At 43.9% G+C, this 17554-nt stretch overlaps 1 protein-coding gene across 1 annotated transcript in view; it reads left to right on the top strand.

Annotated features, from left to right (window-relative positions):
* The first annotated feature begins 1244 nt into the window (after positions 1-1244).
* The window catches only part of DIPK1A (divergent protein kinase domain 1A), a 92683-nt gene continuing 76373 nt past the window's right edge, over positions 1245-17554 (top strand). Inside the window, exon 1 of the mRNA XM_072127384.1 lies at positions 1245-1370. The gene's annotated coding sequence lies outside the window, so the exon portion shown is untranslated. The remainder of the gene's footprint in view (positions 1371-17554) is intronic.

The following is a 17554-nucleotide window of genomic DNA, read 5'->3' as shown; positions in this document are numbered from 1 at the left end:
ATAACGCAGATTAACGCAAAGATGCCCAACAATTGATATGTTTCAGGGCGTCTTCCCATGTGGCGTTTCTCTCAGGTTTTTAAATGCATCCAAAACGCGCCCTAAGGGTGATGCCACACATGGCGTTTTGAACCTGTTTCTGGTCCATTTTTAAGCAGTCCGTGTTAAGGAGGTCGCACTGGTTTCGGACGCCATCTTGACTACTGTCCGCCATCTTAGATACAGCGGCCACCTTGGGGGGGGGGTATGCTTCCCTCTTAGAAGCTATAGAGTTAAATGTTTTAATTCAGCTATTTTTCTCATTTAAACTGTTTGCCTTTTCACAATATCCTTGGCATTTCTTAGCGTCCTTCGGGCCTCTGTATTCTTGTTATTTATTTTGGTTATGAAGAAGCTTCTAGGAGCCATTGTGTAGATAAGCATGGCTGTAAACAAGGCCTAGTCATTTTTCCCAGAATGTGCTGGTACAAAAACATAATGGCCAATAGGATCTAAGTCCTTATCAACACCCCAAATGCTGATCTCTATGTGTTAAAATATAGCTGTATCTGTTTGAAATAAACAGTTTGATTTGAGTGCATCGGAAGACCGACTGTGTCTTTCATTTACTCTGTCAGCTCGCTGCCGGCAGCTATCTCATCCTCCCTCAAAGGGTTAATTAGGACTCACCTTACAAAAGTCAAGAGGGCTGTTGGGGCCCTGCATAAAAATCCCTAACATCCGTTATAAAACATCTGTTTTTTACCATTTTTAATTAAGATAATCGGTAAAGGCTGTCAAAAACGGATGCGTTCTTAACGGACTGCTTAAAAACGGGTTCAGAACGCCATGTGCGGCATCACCCTGCGGTCCGATCGCATCAGCATTTCTATGGAAACGCCTACGATCGGGAACGAGCCGCCGTTGTTTTGCATTAAACGCAAAACACCGGCGGCTCGTCCCCGATCGCAGGCGTTTCCATAGAAAGGCCGCAGTCACACGTACCACTAGGCGTCCGTTCATAACGTGACGCTAGCGCACAGGGGGTGGTCCTCGGCTTATCAATCACATGCGTTTCCCTGAAAACTCATGTGCGTTCGGGCCGAGCACCTCCCCCTGGGCGCTAGCGTCGCGTTATGACGGACGCCTAGTGGTACGTATGACCGCGGCCTAATCTAAGGGTAGATAGGAGTCCTAAAAAAAAAAACTTCTCAGACAACCACTTTATAAAATGACGCTATACTCTCTCCATCCTGCAGCTGTCACTGTTGCTGCAGTTCTTGATAAGGAAATGGAGATTATTACTTTAGTGACCCTCTGGGACAGAGCTACATGCAGCCTCTTACCAGCTGTACATGCCTGGAGTTATCCGCACCCGTTACATAGATATCGTAAGTAAATGGGAACTAGAACTTTTTTTTAGCTATGAAGGATCCCAGACCTTTTACCACACAACGGTTCTGCAAATTTGCCACATGATTCTTCCCATTGTGCCCCCTCTACATCTCCTTGTGTCTCTGCCAGGTCCCCCCTCATATTGTGCCCTCCGCTCACCATGATATTGTGGCTCTCACATTGTGCAAGATTAAGGCCGGCGCCACACGTACTGCTAGATGTCCGTTCATAACGCGATGCTAGCGCACAGGGGGAGGTCCTCGGCCCGAACGCACATGCTTTCCAGAGAAATGCATGCGATCGGCTTAACAATCGCATGCGTTTCCCTGGACCTCCCCCTGTGCTCTAGCGTCGCATTATGACGGAAGCCTAGCGGTATGTGTGACCGCGGCCTAAATACAATATATTCTGTTTCAACGTCCTTCTACAACGTGGCAAACGTGACAAAATGGACACGGATATAACATGGACAACACACGGATAACACAAGGACTACGAACATATGTGATTTTTAACCACACTTTTATGCGTTTAAAAATGCGTTGCAACAGCTGAAGAGAGATTTGCCTAATTAAACAGCTGTTAACACATTTGTTTACAAAACATGATTGTTAATGCATAAATACAACCGTTAACATTTGCGATTTGTAAACGCAAGTGTTAACAGCTGTTTAATTAGGCAAATCTCCCAGGAGCTGTTGCAGTGCGTTTTTAAAAGCATGTGTTAAACACGTCGTGTGACCGCACCCTCAGGGCAGATTCCTAGGTGGTGGGGTACATTTACTTAGGGCAGTGCAGTCTTTACTATGTGCAGTTGCCTGTGTAGTGTGCAGAGGGCGCCAGATTCAGGATTTCTGTTGAGGTTCTGTATGAATCTGGCGCCCCATGCACTGCTTCGATAGAATACACCATTTTTGGTGCACCTTTAACATGGGGTGTGTAGCACAAAGTCGGACTTTGCATGTTAAACGTGGTGCACGGTCAGACTGAGCAGCAGAACACCACTTTCAGTGAAGTAATGTGTGTCGCATGAATAACAGTGCAGCGTGTGCCACATAGTGTCTCAAACAAGCAGTTTGCAATAAAAAAGAATATGTCAAACCCAACAGAAAACTGGGGCACAGCCCTTAGTAAACGTGCCCCGGTGTTTTTGTCGCGTGGGAGGGGGTTTGGCAAAACCGCATGCGTAATCAGTCCGTTATCATGGACGTGAGAAGTGCAGTGCCACGGACTGATCACTCTGCTGGAGACCGAACTCTGTGCATTATATTGATATATCATGTGAGCCATGCTCCTGAGGGCTCGGTGACGTCACCGGCTCTCAGGAGCGAAGAAGGGAGGGTTTGGGGGGGGGGGCGGGGACGGCACTCTGCATGCCTCCCCTAGTATGCTAATACCTAAGCGCTGTGACATAGAGAGAAGCCCTGAGTGGGTTATTAGCAAAGATAAGAATCTATAGTTATAATCCATCCGTTTCGTTATATTTTTAACCAAAATATGTGCCTGCACCAGCTCAGCTCCACTTATGTGCAGGTTAGTGTGGGTCAGAACGACCATTTCCAAGTGGTAGGTTTCCTTTAATAGCGAAAAAAATAGCCCAGTAGTGAGTGATTCTTTTTTTCCTATTATAACTAACAGGATGTATGGAAGGTCCATTAAAATCTACTGGGAATGGAAGACTTTCTCTTCATATTCCATTGTTCGTTTCACTTACATTCTTCTACAATGGAGAGTGTGACAGAAACCCCTGCTGCTGGCGTGAACTAAGTGAAATAAGGGCCTTAGCGAAAATCAGCATGGTATTAGCCGCAGAAAGGGACCCCCAATAAATGGCATCTTGATGTATATTTTAGATTTTCTCCACAGGTGTATCCCTTTGCATGACATGGGCTGAAATCTGTAAAAAATAAAAAATCCTTAGCAATCAAGGGACATAATCTGAAATAATTAAAATACAATTTAGTAAATTTTTTGCTGCTGATAACTTTTTATGATGGAAAATCGGTCCCCTGAGCAAAATCTTTTTGTTTTTAAAGCTATGTTTACACTAAGGTCAAGTTCACATGTTGCATTTTGGTTTCGTTTACATTGTGTTTTGAACCGCATTAACGGTACATTTGTTAACGTGATTTTAACAAATGTGTTGATATAATGTTAGCACATTATTTAACATTGCATTTACAATGCTTTTTGGTTAACACAAATGTTAACAGAATTGTTATTATGCAAATCAACTCTCCTCAGCTATTTTAATGCCTTTCAAAACACAATAAAAAAGCAACCAAGCCCCGACATCTGAACAGGGTTTAAGGTTTCTTTTACAAATTTTTTATTTTTTTTTTAAATAGTGTGAGCAGAGCTTTTTGCGTTCAGTATTTGTTCAGTATCTTATCCATATGGCCAGAAACACGTTCCACATGTCATCCATATGCCATCCATTTTTGCAAATCTGCAAAAATGAAGAATGTCGGGCAATGATTGACTGAAATATAGGCCTCAGGTCACATGATATTTCCTAGCAGCATATGCAAAAACGGACTGCACATAGATTACACACACTTCACAATTTAGCGGAATCCGCTTTCTATGGATTTCAATTCATTTTAAAAGAACTGGGACTGATGAGAAAACATCCAGGAATAGGACATGTCTCATCTCTGAGGTTGCGTCTGAATGCAAAAAAAACAGGGAGTAATAAAAACAAATGTAAAAAAAAGTTTGGCACCCAAAGACTGTCTGATCATGGAGAGAAAGAAAAATCAAATATGAGGGAAATCTTACTTCTTATGTTGTTTTACATTATTACACGTAAGTTCCTTATAGAAACAAGTCAAATAGCAAGTTCAATTACACAAATGCATAAAAATAGAAGAATATACTGTGTATATTAGGAAAACCTATTGACTCTAGTATAAGCAGAGGGTGGGAAATGCATTGGTCAGTCTCCCAGTATATAGCCAGCCAGCCCCCTGTAGTATATAGCCAGCCTCCATTAGTATACAGCCAGCCCACCCGCAGCAGTATGCAGTGAGCCCACCCAGCACATTAAAAAAACAAACTTGGATATCACCCTCCAGCGCCCCGATGCTTGTCGCGGCTCTCGATCCTTGTCACAGCTCCTGGCAGCTCCTCTTCGGTCTTCTCTTTGCTCCATTAGCCGGCAAAGACGCTTCCTTGCACTATGATTGCACCAGCCAGCAGATCGCAAGAAAGCATCTCTGCCGGCTAATGGAGCAAAGAGAAGACCGAAGAGGAGCTGCCAGGAGCTGCAACGAGGATCGGGAACCGCAATGAGCATAGGCGGATGAGAATGTGAGTTTATTTTTTTTTCATTGACTCGTGTATAAGCCGAGGTGAGGTTTTTCAGCACATTTTTTGTGCTGAAAAACTCGGCTTATACACAAGTATATACAGTATTTAATAGGAAATTCTTAACACACCATCCAAAACCTAATCGTTGTGTCATGTGACAAAATAATTGCATTTTGTCAGCATTATCGCTCCTCTTTTAACTGATGGAAAAGCACAGTAAATGATACGAAGATTAATGGAAGGAGTTTATAAATGGGCAATAACAATCCATTGAGTAGAGGTAGAATAGACATATCTACATCTAGCAGAAAGACCATATTCAATTCAGGTCAATTTTATTAATATTTTATCATTTTATGTGATTCCACTTTTGTCAAACACTTGATAAATGCTTTTAAAGACTTTTCCAAAGCATTTTGCCTGTCCATGTTATACAACTTATTGGTGTAGGTCTCTGGTATTGCAAAAAAAAAATGAAGAAATTAATGGCAGACCTGGGACCTTCAATTGTCACCAGGCTGCCATGGTTAGCTATCAAGTTATGGCTTCTGGCTCCTACGTCACTCTATTACTTCCAGGTTTCTGGCCTGCATCAAGACAAAAGTCCCAGTGGGTCATGGGAAATGCTTCATCCAATGAGTGGCCTCCTTGGATGTAACTTCCATTGTCCAGGGGGCTATACTTCCTGTGATGAGGCTAAACTTTAGATAAGGATGCAACCTTAGAAGACATAGGTAAGGATGTGTTCTTTTTTTATGAATCTGGCCTCCTGGGGGAAGGGAGGAGTAACAGTATTAAAGCAAATCTACCATTTGCTTTTATGCATTGTGAACCAAACAAACCTTGAGAATGCTGTAGCAACACTGATGCAGACACATATTTTTTTAATCCCTGAACTGAGTTTTGCTGAAAAAAAAAATATATATAAAATTATAATAATGAGACTCTGTCCCTCCTCTGGCTGCCACTGTGCTTCTCCTCACCCTAATTATGTGCTGCTTTAGCCTTGTCCTGCCCAGCATAAGATGAGAACACAACACCACTGTGTTGTCCCTGACAGGCAGAAGTAATTAATTGCTGTATCATCCACAGCTGCTGTTTATGAGTCATCCAGCTCAGGTAGATTAGTCCTGTCTGGACAGTTCAGGCAGCTCTTTTTATGTATGGCAACCAGTCTGCACCCAGCTTTCCCAAGGTCCTGAATTGTATAATTTTTTTGAGCATAACCACTCAGTGCAGCGATTAAATAAGATGTTTCCGCTTCAGTGTAGTTACAACATTCTCAAGGTATGTTTGGTTCATAATTATAAAAAACAAGTGGTAGATTTCCTTTAAACTATATTATGTGCCATTGGCTTAGATACACATTCGGGCCAGTGAACATCTTACTTATTCTGTCATTTCCCACAAACGAGTTTGTTCCGACAAACCCAGTCAGTGACACCAGTGCAGGACTTACTGGACTGAACCTACAACTGCTGATCCTGATTACAGTTCACCCGTTGTGGGTTTGGTCCGTAAATCTTGCACAAGCATAGAGCAAGTTTTTCGGAACAATTTCACTTGTGGGCAAACAGCCTTATTGTAAGTCAAGACTAAATCTTTCCTTAATACCTATTCGTGATGTCATGTCACTTTAAATAAATCAACTATTTTTACAGAACAAATGTTACTGTATTATAAAAGGACACCTTGCCCTTTGATGTGTTCAATACTAAACATTTTTTATAGGACAATAAAGCTGAATTTTCCATTGAATGTGCTTCCTTGGAGGAAGTAAAATAAGGAAATGTTTGTCAGTCTTGTTTTATTTACATTTTTTTTCTATCCTGTTTTTGATGTAGTACAGATTTGTGTCTTTAGTTGATGAGACCACTTCCTGATCATACAGCTAGACTAACAAGAGAAAAGACAGAATCTTATTGTTTTCACAAGGTACAACCCTGGTGTTGATCGGCTTGTAGGCGGTGTCCAGGGATTTGTGCACAGATTTATATTTTACTGATGAACATTAGTGCACCGTTCCTTCCACTGTCTATGGACAACAAATTTCTTTCATTTATTTACTTTTCTGAAATCATCAATAAAAATTAATAGTATCCATCATTCATGAAATGAAAGGCTCCACCGTGGCAATAGAGGAACCTTCCCTTTATCATCTTCCGGCAAATTTTGATCAAGCACATTCTTTTTTATGCTCGATCATATTAATTTTTGTTTTGCTGATTTCCGTAAGATAAAAGTTTGTAAATGTAATGGATGATGGATTCTTGTCTTGAACTTTGTTAGATTTGATAATGAGTATCAGGAAACTTAATTGAAAAACTTAAATACTGAAAAGGTTGAGTTTTTGACTTTGCAAATAATTAAGATCAATAGAGTTACAATTTCATTGTACAGTAGGGAGCTTGCCTTAATCTTCAGATATTCTCAATGAACTGTAGATGAAGGTTTACATGGTCTTTGTCAGGATATCAAATTGCATATCATTAATATAGGGAAGGCTGATATATGGCCAGATGGCCCATCGGAGAATTTTGGCAAATGCCAGATTTCTGAATTGGTCTGCTTTCTTTATCCTCCTCGGCAGCTAGGGCAATATACAGGTAAAACAGACTTCAAACCACTGTGCATCCCATAAAGTTTCTATTCTTTTAAAGAAAATCTTTGACCACATTTACCAACTCTAATTATTTGCATTCATCAACATGATGTCAAGCCTACCAGCCTCAGAGAGTGTAGCTGTGACAGCGAAGAGAATAAAGGACTGCTGCAGGGGAATGGGGTACAGTGAGTATTGGTTCTTTTTATTCCAAAATTTGTATCAATGGCCCCCAAATATTCAGTAGTTGCCCCACGATGAGGCATTCTACAGCACGGTCTTTGGCTGCGGCCCGCAGTTGGGGATCATTGTGCTAAAGAACATGCAATCATCATAAGCTTCTTTAATCATAATTAATTGATGAGTGATATTTCCTTTTCATACTTCTCACCAAATAGCAATGCTATCATCCTAAAACATATGACCCCATGTTTTTGGCTAAGTTCATTTCATTTGCATAGTATTCAGAACACAGCTGTCATCCTAAGCCTCTTTATGCCAACATTATAGATGAGTGACATTTCCCAAGTATATTTGAGTGTTTAAGGCATAACTCCTTAGTTATTATGATTTTACTAAATCGTCATATGTGAATTCCTCTTTTAAGACAAACAGAACAATGCCCAGATTGGGTTACTTGTCCCTTTCTTTTCAAAGTTATGGTATTTTTTTGTTCTGAAAGTGTTTGTCAAAAACCTTTCTCACCAGTGATGAAGTTGGTGGAGACTAACCTCTTCCTGCATCAGCGCTGAAGCAGAGTCCATCTACAAACATACAGGTGGAGCGGTCATGTGACAGTGCTCTCTCTGTGTATAATAGAGCTAAGCGTGTTAAACTGAGGATACAGATGTCTCTCCACCTGTACGTTTGTAATTCGCGAAGCCCAGAAACCGCTGTATAGTGCGTAGTCCTACAGGACGAGGCACGGAAAAATCGCTGACAGCTTGGCAGGATCCATCTGGAGACCTCTGTTGGAGATGATATAGCCAAGAAATGGAATACTCCGCTGATGGAATTGCCACTTATCAAGTTTGGCGTAAAGGCGATTGGCCCTTAAACAACTGAGGACTTGCCGTATGTGGACTTGGTGGGTCTCGAGGTCCGGGGAGAATACCAGGATATCGTCCAAATAGACCACAACACAGACATAAAGCAAATCTCTTAAGATGTCATTAACAAATTCCTGGAAGACGGCCGGTGCATTAGAGTCCAAACGGCATCACCAGGTACTCTGAGTGTCCATCACGGAAATTAAAAACGGTCTTCCACTTATCTCCCTGGCGGATACGAATGAGGTTGTAGGCCCCTTGAAGATCTAATTTGGAGAAGATCTTGGCTCCATGAAGACGGTCAAACAGCTCCGTGATCAACAGCAACGGATTGCGGTTCTTAACTGTGACCTTGTTAAGACCGTGGTAGTCTATGCATGGACGGAGTGGCCCGTCTTTCTTGGTCAGAAAGAAAAAACCTGAACCAGCCAGAGAAGAAGACTTGCATATGAATCCCCTCTTCAGGCTTCTTTGAGAAGATGTCAAAAAAGTCCCTATAATAAGCGGGAAGGCCCTCCAGGTCCTTGGGAGCCACAGAAGAAACCAGGACTAGCACTGGATGAGGCATCTCCACACACCAAGACTGGCAATCAGTTCCCCATCGAAGGATCTCCCCCCTCTTCCAGTAAAGAACGGGTGCGTGGAGCTGCAACCGTGTTAGACCCAACAGGATGGAGGACTTGGACCGTGGTAGTACATAAAAAGACAGTCTTTCCTTGTGAAGCACACCGACTTGCAAGGACAGAGGCTTGGTGCAGTACTGGACCATGTCAGAGAGGATTTGGCCACTGACAGAGAAGATGACCAAAGGCTTCTCGAGGCAAACCACCGGGATGTGATGCCGGGAGACCAGAACGGCATCCACAAAGTTCCCTGCGGAGACCTAAATCTGGGTGCCAGTGCCAATGTTGAGAAGCACCTCAATCATAAGGCATTGGGAAGCTTTGCTTACACCTAGGATTGCTTCTCCCAAGAACCCAAGGTACTGGCGTTTTCCCGGACGATGGGGACGGAAAGGACAAGACCCAAGCAAGTTCTCAGGACTGGCACAATACAGGCAGAGGTTTCCCTGACATCTTCTGATATGCTCCTGGGAAGAGAATCTGTCTCTGTCCACCTCCATAGGCTCCTCTGCAGATGGTACAACCGGAGGCTGGAGCAGCCTTTGGAAAGCAGGAGCCAGCTGAGGAAGATGTTGTGGGCGGACTTGGGTTTTTCTGAGGCGTAACTCTTCGGCGCGCTCCCTAAACCACATGCATGAACTCTATGTGCAGAGAGCACTGGGTTATAAAGCCCCTGCACATCTTGGGATCTCCATCATACTTGCCGGGTATTGAGATATGTAGCCTGGGTTCAGCGGCAGGAAGACAAGCCGGGGTAGCAGGAGTCGCAGGAGCAGCCTCAGGAACCTTTTGCTGATGCTGGGTAGCTAGCAGCTGTTGTAGCATGGCAGTGACTTGCTCCAGCTGTTCGAGCTGTGCGGCATTCTGCCGGGATTGGTGGACCACGATGGTGGCAAGATTGGGCCGACCGGGAAGCAGAACCTTGGCGGGATCCATTGCTGGATCTTACTGTCAGGATCAGTGGATACTCTGGACCTCCGTAGGAGGTGGTACTAGCCAACACCTGGGACCTGAGTCTAAGTGGCACCTGGTCTCCACCAGAGCCCGCCTCAAAGCGGGATGGAGTTGTTGTGGCAGGGTACCACCAGGTCGTTCCACAGGTGCGACTAGCCCGCGGTGGCAGCCAAGGTCGAGGTACCTTATCAGAAGACCCTTTCGTGGTCAGGTCCAGGCACAGGTTCAGGGCAAGCAACAGAGATGCAATGTCAAGTCCAATCCAGGGTCAGCAACGGGAGGTCCAGGTAGATGGGAGCGGGAACACAGGCATGCAGGAACACAAGTACGCAGGACACGGGAACTAGGCAGCAGGAACACAAGGGAGCAGCAACGCAGGATACACGGGAACCCACAGGAACGTAGAAGACACAGGAAAGCTAGAATATCGCTAGGGATCTTTCTCTAAGGCATAGGCACAAAGATCCGGCAGGGTTTGCAGGAAGAGGCAGGGTTAAATAGATTACCTGAAAATGGCCAATTAGTGACATGCTGGCCCTATAAAGCTCCTGAAGCCGGCGCGCGCCCTAGGAGTCTGGAACGCACACGCACGGCCGGAGAGGAGGGAGCAGGAGCCAGGACCTGCAAGTTATATGTGCGACGCGCTGGCCGGGAAGAGCGGAGCACAGGTGAGCCCTGTGTATAGTGCAGAGGGTGCCAGATTCAGGATTTGTGGCGCACGTTCTTCATGAATCTGGCGCTCCCTGCACTGCTCTGACAGAGTGCAGGGAGCGCCAGATTCATGAAGAATGTGCACCATGTGTGGCATCACCCTTAGTAAATGTGCTCCATTATGTTTGTTGACAAACCTGGGAAAGACTGAAACCAGTGAAACAAAGTGTTTAACTCGGACCACCCACTGACTTTAGATGTCAGCAGGCGCAGGTCCAGAGTCTGCAGCGACGTCTTTAGACACATTTTGTTGATATACTTTGGTATTTTTGATAAATATATGATCTATAACTCTACCACCAAGGCCGCGGTCACACGTACCGCTAGACGTCCGTTCATAGCGCGACGCTAGCGCACAGGGGGAGGTCCTCGGCCCGAACGCACATGCGTTTCCAGAGAAACGCATGCGATCGGCTTAACAATCGCATGCGTTTCCCTGGAAACGCATGTGCGTTGGGGCCAAGGACCTCCCCCTGTGCGCTAGCGTCGCGCTATGAACGGACGTCTAGCGGTACGTGTGACCGCGGCCCTACTGTTTGTTCAGCCCCCGTGAATGGCTCTATGTAAAGAGGGGATTAGGGGTGCTAAAGGCTGAGCCCAATATACACCAGCCTGACTCTGGACAGCATTTATAAATAAGTGATTGGTCCATGTGTCTTAACGTGCCTGGGCTGACATAATTGTAAGCAAATGCAGGAGAATCTTTGCATGTTAATATTAATTTATCATTATATGTACAGCAAGTGCAGGTGCTAGTAGTTTTTCTCTGACATAGTTTTCTAACCTCAAGGTCATAGAGAGACTATAGGTCACAAACAGGGTTTTCTCTAATTTTGGCATTTATATGTAAGGTGTGAAATAGGCTGGATGTTAAAAACGTTACCTTTACTGGGTATTTCTTAGACATTTGAGCAGCCCCAAAATATATTAGATTTTCAGTTTATCCCAACTGGCACAGAACAGAACATCTAATTTCTCTTGGCAGCTTTAAGTCTTTGCCTTTGATGCAGAGAAACACATGTTAGAATCTGGAGTCTGCAAATAGTAGATAAAAATATGTTCTGGCGGAATTTGATTCTTGTTTTATATTGACAACTCTGTTTATCTGGCGCTGCTGCAATCACCCACAGCAATACATGTATATTTATTAAAAATTCTGTTAAATGTTCCTGCATTTGGCAGCCAGTTTTTCCCCTGTAACAATACGAGGGTATCACATTGACCTTACTTTGATTACAGAGTATTAGAAACATCAGTGGCTGAGCCTATAACCTGCTTAGTACTAAGCTACCCAAGCACAAGATGTAGGATTCGCCATGGAGATTAGCACCACTGAGTGAAAGTGTGATTCATTTGATATTGATACAAAGTAACAAGAACTAATGTAGAAGAGGAGAAGAGCAGACACTGTTCAGAATATAAAAGTTTGAAAATTGGGACACCAAATGGGTTAATGTGCAGCATGACTAACGGTGGCGTCACAGGTGGCATTTTGAGGCCGTTTTTAGTCATGTGTTTTCAGTCCGTTATAAAAAGCATCCGTTTTTGTCTGGATTTCCCCAATTATCTTAATTAAAACTGGACAAAAGTGGATGCGTTTTAAAAAAAAAAACGCATGCATTTTTTAACGGACTGAAAACGCATGCTTAAAAACGCACCAAAAACTGTTTCAAAACACCAAGTGTGACACCACCCTAAGGCCGGCGCCACACAGGGCGCTTTGTCTGCGCTTGCAAACGCAAACAAAGTCACGCCCACCGGGGTGGGCCTCGGCCCGATCGCATCGGCGTTTCTATGGATACGCCTGTGATCGGGAACGAGCCGCCGGTGTTTCGCGTTAAATTAACGCAAAACACCGGCGGCTCGTTCCCGATCGCAGGCGTTTCCATAGAAACGCCGATGCGATCGGGCCGAGGCCCGCCCCGGTGGGCGTGACTTTGTCTGCGTTTGCGTTTGCAAGCGCAGACAAAGCGCCCTGTGTGGCGCCGGCCTAAGGCCGGTGCCACACGCACCGCTTTGTCTGCGTTTGAAAACGCAAACAAAGCCGTGCCTACCGGGGCAGGCCGCGGCCCGATCGCATCGGCGTTTCCATGGAAACACCTACGATCGGGAACAAGCCACCGGTGTTTTGCATTAAATTAACGCAAAACACCGGCGGCTTTGTTTGCGTTTTCAAACGCAGACAAAGCGCTGCGTGTGGCATCACATTTGGGCCATAAAGTATTGACCCAAGGTAACCCCATACTTGCTAAAAGTCCCAAAGTAGCTGGATTGTCCCATGGACATCAAAAGTTGGTATCCTGAAGTTGGTTTCGGCAGGGGCCATAATTTACTAACAAAAAATGTTGCAACTATAGATGAGTGAATCTGTTATGGGGTATTTTTTATGCACCAAATTGAGGCTGTGTGCCCATGTTGCATTTTTGGATGCCTTTTGACTGCATTGGAAATAATTTTAAAAAACACCATGGGGTGATTACAGAACATATGTGTTTCAGTTGAAACCTTATGCATTCTGGCAATGATTCCCCCCACTGCATTTTACAATGCAGTTAAAACACATCAAAAAACAAAGTGGGGGTCATTTATTATATTTGCCGATCGGTGTTGTTTTTTTGGCGTCCAAGTTTAGCATTTTGTACTGTGATTTTATATGGTGTCACTCCACCTTAATGTATTTGGTGCACCTTAAGAACAAATAATTGTCAGAGATTACAAATCACATTTGTAAAGAGGTTAAGAAGTTGGTTGACTTTATCTTTTTGTTGGTCTTATTTTAAGTGTTGGGAAAGTAGAAGAAGTTAGGTAAAGTGTAAGTGTGATGCCACACGTGGCGTTTTGAACGGGTTTTTGGCCCGTTTTTAAGCAGTTGTTTTTTTAAAAACACATCCATTTTTGACAGGTTTGATCAATTATCGAAAGCGTTTAACGCATGTGTTTTTTTGACGGACTGCTTAAAAAGGGACCAAAAACGTGTTCAAAACGCCACGTGTGGCATCACCCTTAGGACGCTGTCACACAGGACGTTTTGGCTGCGTTTGTGTTTGCAAACGCAGACCAAACCGCACCCATCAGAGCGGGCCGCGGCCCGATCGCATCAGCGTTTCTATGGTTATACCTGCAATCGGGAACAAGCCGCCGGTGTTTTACATTAAATTAACGCAAAACACCGGCGGCTTGTTCCCGATCACAGGTGTTTCCATAGAAATAACCTCTATCAAGCTTCCATAGAAGAGCGCAAATATGCCTCAATCGATAAATCAAAATCTTTATTATAATTCCAATCAAAAGTATATTACAGCAAATATGTAAATACTAAAAACCCCATTAAAAAAAGGACATCTAAAAACAAACGCAAATACGCAAAAACGCAATAGTGTGGGAAAACTGGAGGGGTGCACTATTACATGTATATACAACGCTGGTGTTGGCCTAAGGCCCCTTCCACACTAGCGAGTGTGATGCGATGAACTCGCATCACACTCGCAACGCAAGCTGCCGGGAACGCACGGCCCGAACGCTGCACCGCGGGAGTGAACTGACATGCTGAGTTCACTCCCGCGGTGCAGCGTTCGGGCCGTGCGTTCCCGGCAGCTTGCGTTGCGAGTGTGATGCGAGTTCATCGCATCACACTCGCTAGTGTGGAAGGGGCCTAACACTATCCAGGCCAATGTAACATTATATATGACAGGTCCTGCTATTGCAACATGCCCAATTCAGAAAATTAATATTGTACAATGTATTAACACATATTCAAACATATGTCACAACCACAAAAGTATTAACCAGTACCCACCAGACGCCATGACAGCCCTACCAGTACACACTATCCGACACCTCAACACACGTTTCTCACCATGCCTCGTCAGCGTTTCTATGGTAACGCCTGCAATCGGGAACAAGCCACCGGTGTTTTGCGTTAATTTAATGCAAAACATCGGCGGCTCGTTCCCGATCACAGGTGTTTCCATAGAAATGCAGCCAAAACGGCACGTGTGCCACCACCCTTAGGGCGCTGTCCCACGTTGCGTTCGCAAACGCAGACGCATTCAAAACCGCGCCCACCGGGGCGGTCCGCGGTCCGATCGCATCAGCGTTTCTATGGAAACGCCTGCGATCGGGTACGAGCCGCCGGTGTTTTGCGTTCCCGATCGCAGGCGTTTCCATAGAAACGCCGATGCGATCGGACCGCGGACCGCCCCGGTGGGCGCGGTTTTGAATGCGTCTGCGTTTGCGAACGCAACGTGGGACAGCGCCCTTAGGGCGCGTTTACACGTTGCGTTTTGGTCGCGTTTTCATTGCGTTTGAAACGCATATACAACAGCTGATGAGAGGTGATTTGCCTAATTACATTACCGTTTACGATTGTAAACGCAATGTTAACGCACGCGTTAACGCGTTGTTAACACATGCGTTGACATCGCGTTTACGATGCGTTTTGTAAACGGAAATGTTAACAGTGATGTAATTAGGCAAATCACCCCTCCTCAGCTGTTGTATATGCGTTTCAAACGCAATGAAAACGCAGGTCAAAACGCAACGTGTGAACGCTCCCTCAAGGTTCAAAAGTTGCGCCCAAATTGAGGAACAAAATATACCTTGGAAATTAGGTTTTTGTGGGGGTGACACATAGTTAATCTGGCGCATACAACACAGAATGTGTGTACGTGGCCTCAGGTTTTCCGATGGCTTTCAGGTGTGGATCATAACAGGTGAGAAGATATCATTGAGAGGCGCTACTCCTCATCTTTCTTTCAATGCATTTCTGGTGTGGACATAAAACCAGCATCAGAAAACCTGAGGGCGCGTTCACACGTTGCGTTTTGGTTGCGTTTTCATTGCGTTTGAAACGCATATACAACAGCTGATGTGAGGTAATTTGCCTAATAACATTACCGTTTACGTTTGTAAACGCAATGTTAACGCATTCGTGAACAAAACGCATGTGTTAACACTTTGTTGACGCATGTGTTAACATCGCGTTTACGATGCGTTTTGTAAACGGAAACGTTAACAGTGATGTAATTAGGCAAATCACCTCTCCTCAGCTGTTGTATATGCTAGAGATGAGCGAGTATACTCGTCCGAGTATACTGCTCGGTCGAGTATTAGCATACTTGGACCGGCTCGTTACTCGGACGAGTATCTCACCGGCTCGAGATCGAGCAGTAAATTAATAAAATAAATTGAATAAAAGTATTTTTATTGTAAAAAAAAAATATTACACATGTTTGCAGATGTTTTACTTGTAAGAACACATTGAAATAACACTATTCTTCACTTTCCAGGTGTTCGCGCGTGTCTCCCGATAGGTTCGGAGATGTTCGGAACATCTGGAATGTGAAGAATATTGTTCTTTCAATGTGTTCTGCACTTAAATGGTCCTGTATTCACTGTTTTTAATGTTTTAATTCTATTCTTCACATTGCAGGTGTGCGCGCGTGTCTCCCGATAGGTTCGGAGATACGCGCGCACAGCTGCAATGTGAAGAATAGAATTAAAACATTAAAAACAGTGAACACAGGAGCATTTAAGTGCAGAACACATTGAAAGAACACTATTCTTCACATTCCAGATGTTCTGAACATCTAACTTAGCGGGAGACACGCGCGAACACCTGGAAAGTGAAGAATAGTGTTATTTCAATGTGTTCTTACAAGTAAAACATCTGCAAACATCTGGAATTTTTTTTTGCACTGTTCTTTTACTGTTCAGTTTTATTAAAAAAATGCTCGGGTCTCCCATTGACTTCAATGGGGCTCGTTATTCGAGACGAGCACTCGAGCATCTGGAAAAGTTCGTCTCGAATAACGAGCACCCGAGCATTTTAGTGCTCGCTCATCTCTAGTATATGCGTTTCAAACGCAATGAAAACGCAGGTCAAAACGCAACGTGTGAACGCGCCCTGAGGGTGGGTTCACACGTGGCGTTTTGGATGAGTCTGAACTTGTGCGTTTTTAAATGTTACAGTTCGTTTTACTAGAAGCGTTTTTCTTCATTGCTGTACAGGCGGTCCCCTACTTAAGGACACCCGACTTACAGACAACCCATAGTTACAGACAGACACCTCTGCCCACTGTGACCTCTGGTGAAGCTCTCTGGATGCTTTAAAATAGTCCCAGACTGCAATAATCAGCTTAAAATTGTCTGCAATGAAGCTTTATTGATAATTCTTGGTCCTATTACAGCAAAAAAATTTGAAACTCCAATTGTCACTGGGGCAAAAAAAAAAATTGTCGGGAACTACAATGATAAAATATACAGTTTCGACTTACATACAAATTCAACTTAAGAACAAACCTACAGTCCCTATCTTGTATGTAACCCGGGGACTGCCTGTATACATTTACACATCTGCTTACACTTACAGCAATGAAGAAAAACTCTTCTAGAGTAGAAAATCGCATTGTAACATTTAAAAATGCATGCATTCTGCCGCACGCGTTTTCGACGCACACGTTTTGACGCATGCAAAAGTCATGTGTGAATCCATCCTCAATGTGGGAAATGCAGCTTCAATCAGAATCTTTTCTACTTTGCTTCAGATGATTTTTAAAATAGTGACTGCTTACTTTTGCCATGTCATCTATATTTAAATGCTGCAAAGCAGAAAAGTTGTATTACAGCCATGTTCACACAGTGTAGTTGTAGATGCGGCCAGATGCTCTAATTAAGGAATTTTATGATAATTCATAACTGTTAACATTAAACTGTCACTAATTAATCATTTTGTTATGAATTATTGTCACATTTGCTTAATTGACATCACAACTGCATCAGAACGGCATCATACCCGCACTGTCTATTACACTCTAACATCTGGTTACAGAAGAAAAACTCTGAAAACTGCATGGACTCTTTCAAAAATTCTTGAAACCGCCAAAAGGCTTTACTTCCACTTTCCACACTCGAAGATTACGATTGATATA

The sequence above is a fragment of the Engystomops pustulosus genome, chromosome 10 (assembly GCF_040894005.1).
Source record: "Engystomops pustulosus chromosome 10, aEngPut4.maternal, whole genome shotgun sequence".
Lineage (NCBI taxonomy): Eukaryota > Metazoa > Chordata > Amphibia > Anura > Leptodactylidae > Engystomops > Engystomops pustulosus.
The sequence above is the reverse complement of the archived record's forward strand: the minus strand, read 5'-3'. Positions and strand labels throughout refer to the sequence as shown.